This window comes from Tympanuchus pallidicinctus, unplaced genomic scaffold, assembly GCF_026119805.1.
Source record: "Tympanuchus pallidicinctus isolate F22 unplaced genomic scaffold, pur_lepc_1.0 scaffold1, whole genome shotgun sequence".
NCBI lineage: Eukaryota > Metazoa > Chordata > Aves > Galliformes > Phasianidae > Tympanuchus > Tympanuchus pallidicinctus.
Window position 1 is genome coordinate 94,824,114 of NW_026294618.1, and position 13,898 is coordinate 94,838,011.

At 42.0% G+C, this 13,898-nt stretch overlaps 1 long non-coding RNA gene across 7 annotated transcripts in view; it reads right to left on the bottom strand.

Moving 5' to 3' along the window:
- Nucleotides 1–13,898, bottom strand: part of LOC128075557 (uncharacterized) — a 274,797-nt gene that overhangs the window by 166,945 nt on the left and 93,954 nt on the right. Inside the window, exon 3 of one of the 7 annotated variants that reach the window (XR_008203890.1) lies at nt 10,897–11,180. The exons of 5 other annotated variants lie outside the window; for them this stretch is intronic. This is a non-coding gene — a long non-coding RNA (uncharacterized LOC128075557). Of the gene's footprint in view, nt 1–4,557; nt 4,610–10,896; nt 11,181–13,898 lie in introns of those variants that run through there. One more of the 7 variants, XR_008203895.1, reaches the window with a different exon arrangement.

Consider the following 13,898-nt stretch of genomic DNA (forward strand, 5'->3'; position numbering starts at 1 on the left):
ATTTCAAAACATCTCTGGTGGTCTTAAAGCACTAAAAACTGCTTCAATTTTTTTCTTTCCTCCTTTCTTCTTTTCTTCCTTTTTTACTTCCTTTCTATGTTTCTGTCTTCCTTCCTTTCTTTTTATTCTTTCCTCTCACACTTTTGTGTATTTTGGTAAATTTTGAAAAGTTACAAGATAACAATAGAAAAAAATACTGGTGATATCATCCTTTGTATGGAAATGGGAAAATTGAAATCACGTAAGGAGGTGCAGTGCATTTGCAACACTAGAGTCTTTCTCTTTCAATATAAGAAAATCCGTCAGCAAAAGGGAAACACATATTACTGCCTTTTTTTATATATGCTATAGAAAATCCTGTAATATTGCATCACTTTATTCATATGCAGTTTCAGAAAGTTCATCAGAAGTAACAGAGATGACTAGGAAAACCAGATGGACTGCTTCCTAATCCTGCATTCTACCAGTCTGAACAAATAAACAGTTTCTGACCCAGTTAGTCTAGTAAAAACTCTGAAATATCGGAAAGAAGCCAGAAAATTCAAATCATGACTTCACATAGAGGTAGAAGGAGTTATGCTATGATAAGAAAACACAAAGTGAGGGTGACTGGACCTTCTGCCTGACTCTACCACAGGCGTCTGCACAGAGGAGCATTAGCAGAGCCGTGGGGACAAGGCACTGTGTTGGTGTTATTCTGATAGCAGGTTCAGTGGGCAACTCGAGGTTGAGACACAGGGCTTTACTTTAGAGGAAAGCACTGGAAGAGTGCACGTAGCACAATGGTGTTCTCGTGTCATGATGCGTCTGCACACAAAATTACTGAACAATGTATTCTACTTTCTAATTACAAATACAAGTTGTACAATAACAAACTGATACACAGCTCGGTCCTTTGAGAGCAAGCTTTGAACAGTACCTTCACCTTCCTCACAGAAGAAAGGAGTAATCAATTTCCCAAACTAAGATCATTATCTAGGTACTTTTCCCAGGACTTAGTCAATCTATATCAATCTGCCCCCAGCTGCATTTCGGCCAATGGTCCAAGCATGTTGGAAGCAGAGACAGCAAAGAGGCCAATTACTGGTAGCCAGGGCAGTTAGGAGGTGTTTCCAGAGATATCAGCCCTCTGCCCGGCCATGGGACCACAGCCTGAATGATGAGAGACTGCAGATTCTTCAACATGAGCACCCAAACTCAATAGCTCAGATGTCCCATCACTACAGGTTCCATCAAATGCCTTTTAAAGTCAAAGGCTTTTACAGAGGACTTTGAAAGGTACACCTCCAGGCAGAGTTCCCTTTGGCTGCATTCATTTGGCTACGTATCAGAAAGAATAAGATCTTGACCAACAATTTCTTTATTGGTAGTTCTATTCCCCACTGCAAAGAGCTTTCGTTCCATCATATTTTATTTTCTAGGAGAAACAGATTTTCCACATGAAAGCATGGAAGTTCTCAAAAAAAAACCCATTTTCAACATGAAACATCTCCTTCCTTATCACAGCAGAAGACTTCAAAACACGTTTGATGTTCAGCACATGCAATAGCCCACATGACGTAGAAGCTTAAATTAACCCATCTGCTTAAATGTTTTTCTAAATCAACATCAGGATGAAAATTCATTCTCAGCTGAAATTTGGCAGAGACGATTTAAGCCTGGAAACAAACTTTTTAACAGATTTTGAAAAATTTAGTTCAGCTATATTTGACTTTTATAGAACATACAAAGAAACAATTAAGTTTCCAGACTCGGTTCTTCTTTTAGATCTTACATGATTTAAAAACAGCCTTGCTTCTTTGAAACTGAACATGCCACATGATTAATGGAAGGCAAAGCATTTTCCCAGCTTGAAATAATGTCCTAAAGAACATTTATTTTAAAATAAAAATTAGTGTTGTTTTAAAATGATGTTCTTAGTATGCAGAATATTGGTTTGAATCTTTTTGATCCCATGCAATGCAAAAGATGGATTTTGCACCTATAATCAAGTGGAAAAAATAAGTTTCTTTCAAGTCTCCAAGGTGAAATATTTCTGTCCCAGATGGCCTGGGTAAGGACTTCACAGACTTACTGCAGACCGCTCTGTTGCTCTGTGTAGCACTGAATGAACACATATCTGGGACTGCCATGGCAAATGCACAACCCAGATCTCCAGTGATGTCACACCAAGCTAGAGAGAAAAGCTGCTCCCACAGGGGCAAGAGAATGATAGTTTTCTGTAAAGAACAGGAGCTCAGCAGCACTGCACAGGTAAAAATAAACCATCTGAGATGCTAACTCTTCTCAGTTGACTATCCAGCCCAAATAATTCTAAACTGTCTAATTAATAATTACTGTGTGTTATTTCAAAGTACGTACATTTCTCTGTAGAATCTTTATAACTCACGATGCGCATATGGTCACACATACAGCCACATGTATGCACTTAAGCTCCCTGTGAAACCCTTCACTCCACTGCTGTTGTGCTCTTCTACTCTGCACTGAGATGCAGGCAGGGACATGGCCAGGCTCAGCAGTGTGTAGGGCAGAAGCACATGAGATTAGAAGGCAGCAAAATGCAGGCATCCACATCCTGGTAAGATCAGGCTTATCTGATTTGATCTTTCCTTGGGTCACATGTTGACTTTTGCTGCGTATGCCATTTGTTGAACTATGGCTCATAAGTAACCCTTAGGATTTAACTGGACTCATTAAAGTTAAGACAACATTTGAGCATAATGTAATTGATTCTGAAGGAACCACCATCCACAGTGGAAATGCCACAGGCAGAAAGCTGGTCCATGTGACTGCAGCTCTGAGAACCGGCTGAGTCAGCAGTTCTCCGGCACTGCTAAAGACTTCCTCTACCTTCAGGCACTAATTTGTCTGAAGACTTTTTTAAGGCTCTTGCTAAAGAGAACCAGAAAGACTATGAAAACGTGCTTTACTAGTAACACTTTCCATCTGTTCTCTCAAGGCAACAGGCAGGGAATGGTGTATTTGGAAATACCTCAAACCAAGTGCTGGGGCTATCAGGTCGGCCCAGGTCTTTGCAGCTGTCAGTGACTTCACTGGGTGGTAAACTCAACCCTCCCCACCTCTCAGAAAATGTACTTTTTTTGCTCTTTACCTTGCACCCAGATTTCAGGGGGTTCTCCTTGGAGTCTCCATGGAAGATTCCTCTGCTGTGTGCATGAGCAGCACTATTGGTGCCATTTCCCCACTTGCTGTTTGGAGGAGTATCGATACGGACTCCTGGAGAGCAAAACTGCTTTGCTTTCTTTTGCAACAATATGCTTGCATCTCCCCTCATTTACAGCACTGTCAGCCTCGAATAATTGTCAAAATCAGCCACATTTGGGTAGGGAAACTGGTCACCAAATTCCCAGATTTGGAACAGAAATTTAAAACAAGAAATAATCAGTGACAATTCTCTTTTCTCCGGGAATTTGCTTCCCTTTGTATCTTTAGCCTGTAAAGCTGTTTGCAATTTCCCAAAGATCGGAGATTTCACCTTATTTTCACTGGCAATGACAAAGTGCTTCAAAAGAATATTCAGGCGAAAGTTCACATAAGCACTAGGTAGCAATATATTTCATTAAGGTGAATTCCCAAAGCAGGTAACACAAGGGCAAGAGAAGTATTCCTATCACTCCTGTCCTTAAAAGCAGTATCTTGTTCTGAATAACTTGTGTCTCACTGGCTAAGTGGCTCTAATTTTACTCCACATTGTGCTTTTCCCAAACTTTAAAACAATCTGTTTATTGTTGGAAATCTTTAAATACTATTTAACATTCACAGAGGAGAAATGAGCTGATCAATAATGCTATTTCATTGCTCTCCTCCAGTTTCAAAGGTTATTACTTAAATGGCTTTATTACTCAAGCAACATTCTTAGCCTTTCCTGATGACAAATAAACTAAATCCTACAGCTGTAATTCCTAAACAGCTGTTCAAAAGAAAACTAATATAGATGTTCTGGTATCCAAAGATAAGGAATTACTGTCACGTTCACAGAACCAGGTCACAACTACTTCCTTGATGTGTACAAAGCCAAGACAATGAGTAGGAGTATTTCTCATCTTGTGCCCACACAGAGCTCAGCTATTCACAGTCCTCTCCTAACACACGTCCATTACAATCAGCAGGCATGACATTCACAAGTGCATATGCCTTCTGATCCAATCCTTAAGAGATCTACATCATAGTTATTGTACGTTTCTTTTTAAAGCGTTTGGAACCTACACCATCATGTTTAAACACAATTTCTTCAATCTACAGTGGCCAACAAAAAAAGTCAAAGCTATACCATGTCTTGCAGTAGCTGTACCTGAAGCTAATGCCATTAACATGCCAGACTACACTTGAAATATGACAGTTTCAAAGATATTTTCTTTTTCTCTATTGTTTTGGTAAATCTGCATTAGCCAGAAATCATGGGAGGAACAGGCTTAAGCCAAGCTGTGTTTTTAGCAGCCAGATCTCCAACTGTTACACCAGCTGAAGACAGTTGCTGTGCTTCACAATGTTAGGCTACTGCTGTTTGATGTTCAGTACAGATATGGCCTTACCCACCAGGATAAACTGGTAGAGCAGTAGTCATTGGTTCTTCTTCTCACCTGTAACTGAAACATTGAAGAGATCTTTAACATAGTAAAGAACAATAAATCATACACAAAAAAAAAAAAGGGTAGTTGACCTTGAAAAAGAAAGATTTGGTGAAAAGAAAGTTGACGTGATCTGTGATAATGCCCAGCATGAACATAAGTTTCCAAAATACTTACTCAAAATGTATTAGATTGGGCTTTTTAACTGGACTTATAGAATTAGTAGGTGAAAGGAGCAAAAGACTGGTGAGGAAAACCTGCTGCTGATGTACCACATTGCAATCAAATGTGGACATCAGAGGAATTCCCAAAAGATTTGTCCCCCATGCCAGAAGCCATAGAAACCCCCTGGCATCCTGGAGAAAAATCTGAGGAAAAGGATAATAGCTATGACTACATGTATATATGAATGTGTATGACAAGTGATGCACATTGCTCAACAGCCACTGACTGATGCCCCGTTAGACCCCAGCAAGAGGAAGAAAGAAACATAGAAACAGGTCCTGGATGAATACCGAGATAGACACTAGACTACTCTGCTTGTAGTACTTCATTATTGTTTCCCATGAATTATTCCCATTCCTAGAACTGCCTGGTTGTCATACATGGCTTTCAACAAGCAATGCTCCTCTGCTAGAGGAAAACCAGGTGTGCCCAAATCACAGTTACTTCCACCTGGACTCCTGCCTGTGCAGCCTGCTGTAGGGAGCCTGCTTCGCAGGGGGACTGGACTTGGTGATCTCTGGAGGTCTCTTCCAGCCCTTACAATGCTGTGATTCTCATTGTGATACCTATTGAATGTCTGGTCTCTGTTTTGATTTCATGTCCCCTCTACTTTTTCTCTCTCTTTGCCATGACCAGGCTGCTTTGACCTTGGAAACTAGACTGAGCATGTTAGGTAATCCACAGATATGACATGCAGTCATTTTTCTCTTATTTCTGTTATCCCCTTTCACTTTTATCTATCCCCATTTATCCTCCTCCTTCTTCCCCCTCCTCCAATTTGTTAATAAACAAACTCCAAAATATTGAAGTATGGAAGGAGAGATGGAAAAACAGAAGCGTAGGGTCAGCAAAGATAGGTTCAGCTTTGCCACTCTGTTTCCCTACTAACTTGAAGCTTTTCCCCCCACTGCTGAGCTGGTGGTTCAGGCTCCAAAGGTTGCACTGTGCCACTGTCCCACTGCCAATGCTTCCTCTGCCAGGCCAGTCCTCATTAATGAAGCCCAGCTGGGCTTCAATGACCCTGTACCAGGTACCCCAGGGCTGGCAGCAGCTCCTCATTAGGCACTGGCTTTGTCCAATCCACTGGAGGGTGAACACAGCAACTGAGAGCCATCAGCCCAGCACGCAGAGGCTGCTGAGCAAGGAAAAGGCAGAAAGACACAACAGGTGCTGGTGACATGATTTCCTGCATGTCACTCTTGTTCTGCATGGTTTCCCCAAACATTCAGACGTGGCACAGAAATAGAGTTACAGGCACCTGTAGCTGATGATTCAGCCTCAATAGCGGGAGCTTATACAGGTCTGAAGTAGCAAAGGAAACTAATCACACTGGCTCTAGGAATACAAATAAGCACTGAATAGGTGCCAAACATGACTTGGCACTTCCAGTCACCTTGCAGTTCATTTCCAGTGCAAGCTGGGAGACAAATGCAAGACGTTTTCTTCCTGTTTTGCATGTGTCACCTTGCAGAGAGGTCTTGAAAATTGTCCAACAACAAAAAAAGGAAGACAGCAGATGAAGTAGCACAGAGCAAGGAGACGAACACATCAGCCCTAGCGATCCTCCAAGGCAGGCAGACCCAGAGCCACTTCTCTGGGCACCAAAACCAGCACTGCCCCAGCAGACGCCAACTTTTCCCAGCCGCAGGTGTAGCGGCCACACAGAGGGGGGTGAGCAGGGAGCAGGTGTGCACCAAAACTTGTGCTGCCTGCAGGAAGGCCTTGCTGCCAAAGCTGTCTTCAAGTGTTAACGCTTTAGTTAATAATGCTCTGGAGGTTCACGCAGGGAAAGTAATACAAGCGGTGGAAAGCTCAGCGTTTAACTGTAGAGCAGATACCACAAAGGGGCTGCTGGGTTAAAATCAGATGACTTTGAAATAAAGTAAATAAATAGGAAAATATAACGTTGATCTTGCTTTCTTTTTCTTTTTTTTTTTTTCCAAATCCACCGTGGAGGACAGACATACCACCTACTGCCTCATCCACCAGACCAAGGACCGAAGCTATTTTTGGCATTCGTTATGCTCCAGGTGGCCCATCTGGCCTGATTCACTTGGCCAGTTTTCCTTTCCATCTGGGAATTTTGACCCTCCTGCTTTCCAACTAATTGTATCACATTATCTCCTTTTTGTTCCCCACTTCCCTCGCTGCAAAAGGTTGCAAAAATCTCATGCGCTGCGTTAGAAAGTCTCAATTAACCTCTAACCCCGCTTCAGTGCATGCGGCTTGGGTTACTTCTCACACCCAACCGCGGGCCCATTAACACGTTGTCGTAAAACAAAAACTGTTTTGACGGGCTGTAATTGCTGCTAAGTGCTGCCGAACAAAGGCTCGCTTGTCCCGGGGCGGCCGGGCCGAGCCCCGCTCTGCGGAGGGGAGCCCCGCACCCCAAAGCGGGCAGCGCCGAGCACCCACCCCCGGAGGGCCGCAGGAAGCCCGGGGTCCCCCCCTTCCCCGCCGCAAATATAATTAGTTTATGTTAACTGGAAAGGGTCGCGGCTGACCAAAGGGCAGGGCCCTTTTTGTTTTTAGGCAAGATAGTGGAATAATTGCTTGACGCTCGGATCTGCAGGTGCTTTATGAAGCTCATTTGGTGCTGGCAGCCTGCAGCGAGAGCTGATTTCCCTGGAAAAGGCCGGATTCCATATGACAGGTCTGATTTGCTGCGACGGGAGTGATCGTCCATTCACGCCATTCACAATTACGCTACCTGTTCACCAGCACTTACCTCCGCCCTCCTGCTCCCCGCAGGTGGATCTGCAGCTGAGGTGGGACCGAGCCGTTCTCCCTTTGGAGCCTCTTGGGTTGCGGTGGTTTGTGCCCGATAACTCTTTCCCTGCCCAGGGGGCTGAGGAAACCTTCCCAAGCATCTCCTTCAGAGTGAAGGAGGATTTTGCTAAAAAATTCAGTTTCATGCCCACTTGCATTCATGTTTCAAAGCAAATGCATCCATAGGATAGACCCATCTGTTTGAAACGGTGGATGCTACTTATCCAAAAGACAGAGAGCCCTCAGTTCTTACTGACTGGCCTGTCCCATGCTCCACTTGATCCTTATGAGTCCTTTCCAACTTAGATATCCTGATTCTACACCTAGACCCTTTACTGCAGCAGCTACCCAGGACAACCATGATGGCTGCACAAGTTCTCTGCAATGCACTTGCCCTCAAAAGCATGCCTCCTGCTGGCTCTGGCCCTGTCCTCTCCCCTGCTCCCCATCCCCACAGCCACCAAGGGCAGGGCAGCCTCTCCTGCAGGCATCTTCTGGGAGTGTCTGGGAGTAACTGGTGTTTTGGTTTCAGCTGGGACAGTGTACTGTTTTCAACACCAGAAAGTTCCTCCTGCTGTTCAGCCTGACTCCTTCAAAGCAACTTAATCTCATTACCATAGGGATATGAGAGCTTTTCCTTTCTGCAGCACTCTGTATGTGTTAGTAGATCCTCATTGAACAGTATCAGTAACCGCTATCAATGGAGATCACAACCAGAAACTCATTGCCTTCTTGTTGTCATCTTGTCCCTTCACATGAACAAGTGATGCTCAGTCACTCTTTGTAATTAAATAAAAGCCACATGGCTTTTTTTTTTTATTATTATTCCAAGCATCCTCCCATTCCTTCAAGTTTCTAGTTATCTTTATTTCTTGCTGTAAGTAAAAGCTAAACACCTTCAAGCATTAGCATTTCAAAGCAGTCTGCACTTGGAAACACACCAAAATGGCTATTTCAGACTATTTGTAGTAGCTGTTTTGGTTAATTTCCAGGCATAGACAAACCTGAAGATCTGACCTCCTGATGCTGCCTGTGGAGGGTTGCTGACCCCAGATCCCAGCGCTAACTTTCTGTGCCTGGAGGTACAACCTGGCCTTTAGGAAATTAAACTACCACAGCCAACAAGTACATTTCAGACGTTTCCACATCAATATGCATTTCTGGCCTATTGCTCTAATCATTGGTTTATATCTTCTTTAGCTATTTATCTTCTGGCTAAAGAACATTATCCAAGCCCCGATTAATAATGCACAGATATTTCCTAACCAGTGTAGACTGGCACTTCTCCATTGATTTGCACAGAGCTACTTTTAATTTACATCAAGTGAGGATCTAGCATGTTTAAAAGTGTGTTAAAAGAAGACAAAGCCCGAATACATTTTATCTTCAGTGATAAACATTGCATTATACAGAACATGTAGAAAATACCTTTTCAGAAATATAATCCTGGCTGTGGCACGTACTGGGCACAAGAGCTGGAGAAGTTTGGATGTTTTGAAGCAGGGGTGGTTAGAGGTTACCAAGAACTATCACTGGAGGCCTGAATTTAGGCAGTTTGATACTGCCTTAAATAACAAGTGCCCAGATCTAGCTGGATGTTTAAAGGAATTAAAGTCAGGTTTCTCGATCAATTTTGCTGTCAGGGGAAGAAGCCTTTGAGGGAAACTTATCCAGGTGAAGGCTGGGCTCCTTGGAGCACTGCAGACCTACATATGCTACTGCTAGCCAAGGAAGGGCCCATGCACAAAAATCAGAAAGTACCACTTCTATGCCTGTTTTGGAACTGGTATTACATACACAGAGAAGGATAAGATCTGAAAAGCAGGCACAAAAGAAATTGTAGTGCCAAGCAGATGTGCAGCCCCAGAAACATCTGTGTTCTGAACCAGTCAGTAAAGTTCAGCATCCAAAGTCACAAATACTCTGCCAGCCACCTAATCTCACTACTCAACTGTTAAGAGTGCCTTCTTATCAACATTTCACTTGTGAGCCCTAAATTGTGCCAGATGAAAGTGGGCAACTCCACCATTCCTCCTGCTACAGATCAGGATTTATATCGCTGTAATTCCAGGTTAGTTCATTTCCTGGCCCTGCTGGGTGACCTTGAGTAAATCTTTTTCGTTTCTGCTCCCCCTTTTGTTTTCTCACACTTCACTGCCTTTAGGATGGAAAAGTTCTGCTCTAATACAGATGGTTGATGGTAACTGAAACTATATGAAAAGTAGCAGTCACTTTTTCAGGAAGACCCAGTGCTATGCATTGAATACAGCGATCAACAGTACCTTGCATGCCATCAGTGTCATTATGAAGGCTGTTCGGTGACTAAGGCTAGAAAAATAATAAGAGGATTCAAACAGACAAAATTAGAATAGCAATTTAGCAATGTGGCAATAAAATTCCAAAGCAAACATAAAATAAATCATTTGTATCTTGAACTCGTTTTATATGTTGAAAAGTTCACCACAGAGACATAGGATATACAATTCTTTTTTTAACAAGGCCCATGTTACAGATATTTCTGTAATTACATAATGCTGTTTGTATACACAGCGAAGGGAAGCTATGTGTTAATGCATTTTTAATCTCTGAGAAAGGTCACACTAAATTCTTCACAGGGAATCACAGCTTAGTGATATTAGTATGATCATGGAGAAAAGTTAAGAGTGGTATTTGACTGTCATACCCTAACTTTTTTCCTGTATGTCTGCAGAATTCTCCTCTGCTCCTTTCACCCATGATTCACCAATGCATTCCACTGAATTGCTGAAGTAAAGCTTATAATTACGTTATTATGTTTACAAAAAGAGTCGAATTGTAGGACAACTGTATACACAGATTACTTGAGTACTGTAAGCATATGACAATACCTTCCAACACACCTCCTTTTCATGTGTAGAAAACTCAGATTGAACCAGTCAATCTGCATGAACCACTGACAGCTTCATGAAATGACATCTGGAAGTAGATTATGTCACATATTGGAAAGGAACAGTAAGATAGCCATAAGAACAACGTGATTTTCCCATGAGTGAGGGAAAAAAAAAAAAATCACAACAAAAGAATCCATCTGTATACAAGGTAGATTTCCAGTCCAGAGGTAAAACATAAGAGAACCAATAGCAGAGGCAGAAAGACAACTGTGATACCAACGATGTGAGGAGTTTAAGTAAACTAACAGCTGCAGGAAGATGAAACAATTGTCAGGCAAATAGTTTTGTTGTGGCCTTCCCCTTCCCACTCCCCAAAGCAATGATTACTAGTTACTTGATACAGATTCCAATTAATTTGCCTCAAATAGATCAGAGAAGCTTACCTATGGATTGTGCAAGATCTGAGTTGACAAAAATAATGCCCAGGCTCTTACAAACAAAGGCTCAAGATCCTGAAGCCCAGTTCTTCGGAATAACAACTGATAACCCAGGGCATTCATGCCTCTGGATTCACCAACATGCCTCATTCCACAAGAATTCAGACCAAATGACCTCCAGGAAGATTTTTCAGAGGTGCAGAGCTTGAATTAATCTCCTCAGTCCACAAAAGCACACTCTTCAGCTCTGTCACTGCTAAATTCAGTGAGAACTTCCAGGACTCCTGTCCCTAGGAAGACAATGAATATTATAATATGGAATTTGCAAACCAAGCTTGCTGTTTTTTTAAAGCTGTTTCTTATGTTTGCAGTAACTGTCAGAGAAAATGTGATGGTTCCACTGAAGCACCTTGGCTAGAGTACTTGATGTGCTGAGGGGTAATTAATTTTTTCAAAATCAAGGCTATTTACTGATGCCCCGAATCAAGCAAATTGGAAGCAAAGCTAAGGGAAATTTCGTTTCTTGTACCAGAAGAATCACCCATGCCATTTCTACAGCATTTGACTTGGTGATCTCCTACAGCAGTAAGACTGACAGAGTAACTAAAACACTACATGAAAGAGTACATTAGAGCCTTGTTGATATTCCTCTCTTTAATCCACACACCTCATAATTCATAAATGGAAAGCAGTGGTCTTGTCCTCCTTCTCTGCTAAGATTTAAGACTGCTTTGAGAAGGTTTCACCTTACTAAAAATTCAAGAATATTGCAAAGCAGGCTCCTGAACATTTATTCCCGCACATGAAGGGTGAAGAGAAATCATCACAAAGTCTATTCACACAATAATGGACTGAACCCATGGGTTTCATTCATTTCCTCAGCTGTTAGTATGAATTATCAAAACTTTGTTTAATTCTGCATTTCTTATCCCATCTAAACAAGCTTGGCTAGTAATAGACATCATCTCATTATGAAAGGAAGAACCAACCAATTGCTAATGTCTACTCCAAAATTTGACAGGCATCAGGAAAATTCCTTCTAGATTTTCTTCACTGCAAAATTAGCTCATGCTGCAACTTGAGTCCCACGTCAAATGAAAGTAGAATTCGTAATTCAAATGGGTGGGCTCCTTAGCTTACATTGGCTGGCCTAGAAACAACCACTTGAGTCGTGACCAGATGAATACTGCTAATTCTCCAGTGTTTTCCCATAACTCCTGTTGGGAAGCCGGAAGGACAACAAAGATTTCCTGGATCCAATTAAAACAAAACAAAACAGCTTTTAGAGCAGCCCAGTAGAGCTGTCTTGAAAACTGGGAGTCTATGAATTAATTCTTTCATTGGGATTTTCAGGAGAACAGTTGCATCATTTCTGGACCTAAGAGAAGTTCAGTCTTAGTCCTCATGAGTTGTCTACCCAAGCCAAACAAGTTCATATTCCTTTTTCTCCTCACAGGGAGAAGCTCTTGCACAATCTTTTCCCTATTACTCATTTTTTCACATCCTCAGCACAGCTAACCACAGAGCTGGGGACCACATCCAGAGTCTGCAGCAGTCCTTGGGTAGATCCTTCTTAAGTCAAACAGAGAAAAACCTGTCAGAACCTTTACGCTACATCTGTCACTATATTAAGTAGAAACTCTCACCAACTTCATGCATGAATTCCTAGTTCTTCCTTCCTTCCTCCCCCTTACCCCCCTCCCCCCGAAAAAAAAAAAATAAAAAAAATTCAAGGAATTCAGAACTCATTTGGGTACAATAGAAATCCTGCCTATTTCTGCCAACACTTCTACTCCGTTACCAGAGCCTAATGAAATTAAACTTTCCTGCCACGTACGGCAGTAACATCTGCTTTACTGGCTGCCCTCACTTAGCTCCACTAAGCTTTAGCTTACAACTTCTTGCTTAAAAATCAAGAAAAACTTCAGGCCCCTCTTTAATAATGAAAATAAAAATCTGGAAGTAAACTGTAACCACTTCTCTAACATCACGCTAGCATTACAGAACATTATAAGGCTGAAATTTAGCCCTGAGGCCAAGCGCCTCAGCTGTTCAGTGGAGTCAAACCAGTTAAGACTACTTCATTCTTAATTTCTTCTCTTGTTACTGTTGACAGAAACCATTTAGAGTCAATAGCAACTTCACCATCATCTTGCATATGTAACTTCCCAAAACACTGATGATATTGAAATTCTACCACCAAGGATCCCAAAACATTTTTGCTGTCAGCATCTCCTTGCTTGGAAAGAGCCCTCTCCTAGGGCTCAACTCATTGTCACAAGCATCAGCCTGATTTTCCTTCCTAAGCTTATACAAGGGGATTACTCCTCTCTAGAGCATCTTTATTGCTCTGACTTTCGTAGATGAAAATATTTAAAATGAAAGCTAAACACATAAAGGAAAGGCAACACAAAAGCCCAGAACTTGCTTTTGTTTGCTTGTTTTCAAGTGTTGAAGACTTTCATTTTGGGGTGGGTGGGGGAAAAAGGGAGCAAAGAACATTTTTAATTAGCAAACTAAAAGATGATTCATAGAAACATCTCATTTGTCAGAGAGCTGTTTAGCTTAAAAGAACTTCCAGAGAAAAAAAAAAAAAAAAAAAAAAGTGTGCAGTGTCTCCTTATGCAGCTCATCACCAAAATTCAGCATTGTTGAGTCCAGAGTGGATTTTATCCCAAATCGTGGCAAAGGTCATCTTGTTGCTGCTGTCATCCTTCAAACCTCATGCAGTTGCCCATGGAGAAACCAAGTGATGGACTGCATTTCTGGTGGCTGCTGAGACCCAGGGCTCAGACACAGCTGATTCTTACAGCAAACTGGTCTGATGGGGGAGAGACAGTTTCTAAAGTCTCTTCCTATAGTACCCAATCTCTCTCCTCACTCACAAATGCCTTTGTTTTAGTCTCCCTGTCGTTGCCTTGTTACATCTTCTACTGGTGACAGGATGAGAGGAAATGGCCTGAAGTTGTGCCACAGTAAGTTTAGGTTGGATATCAGGAAAAACTTCT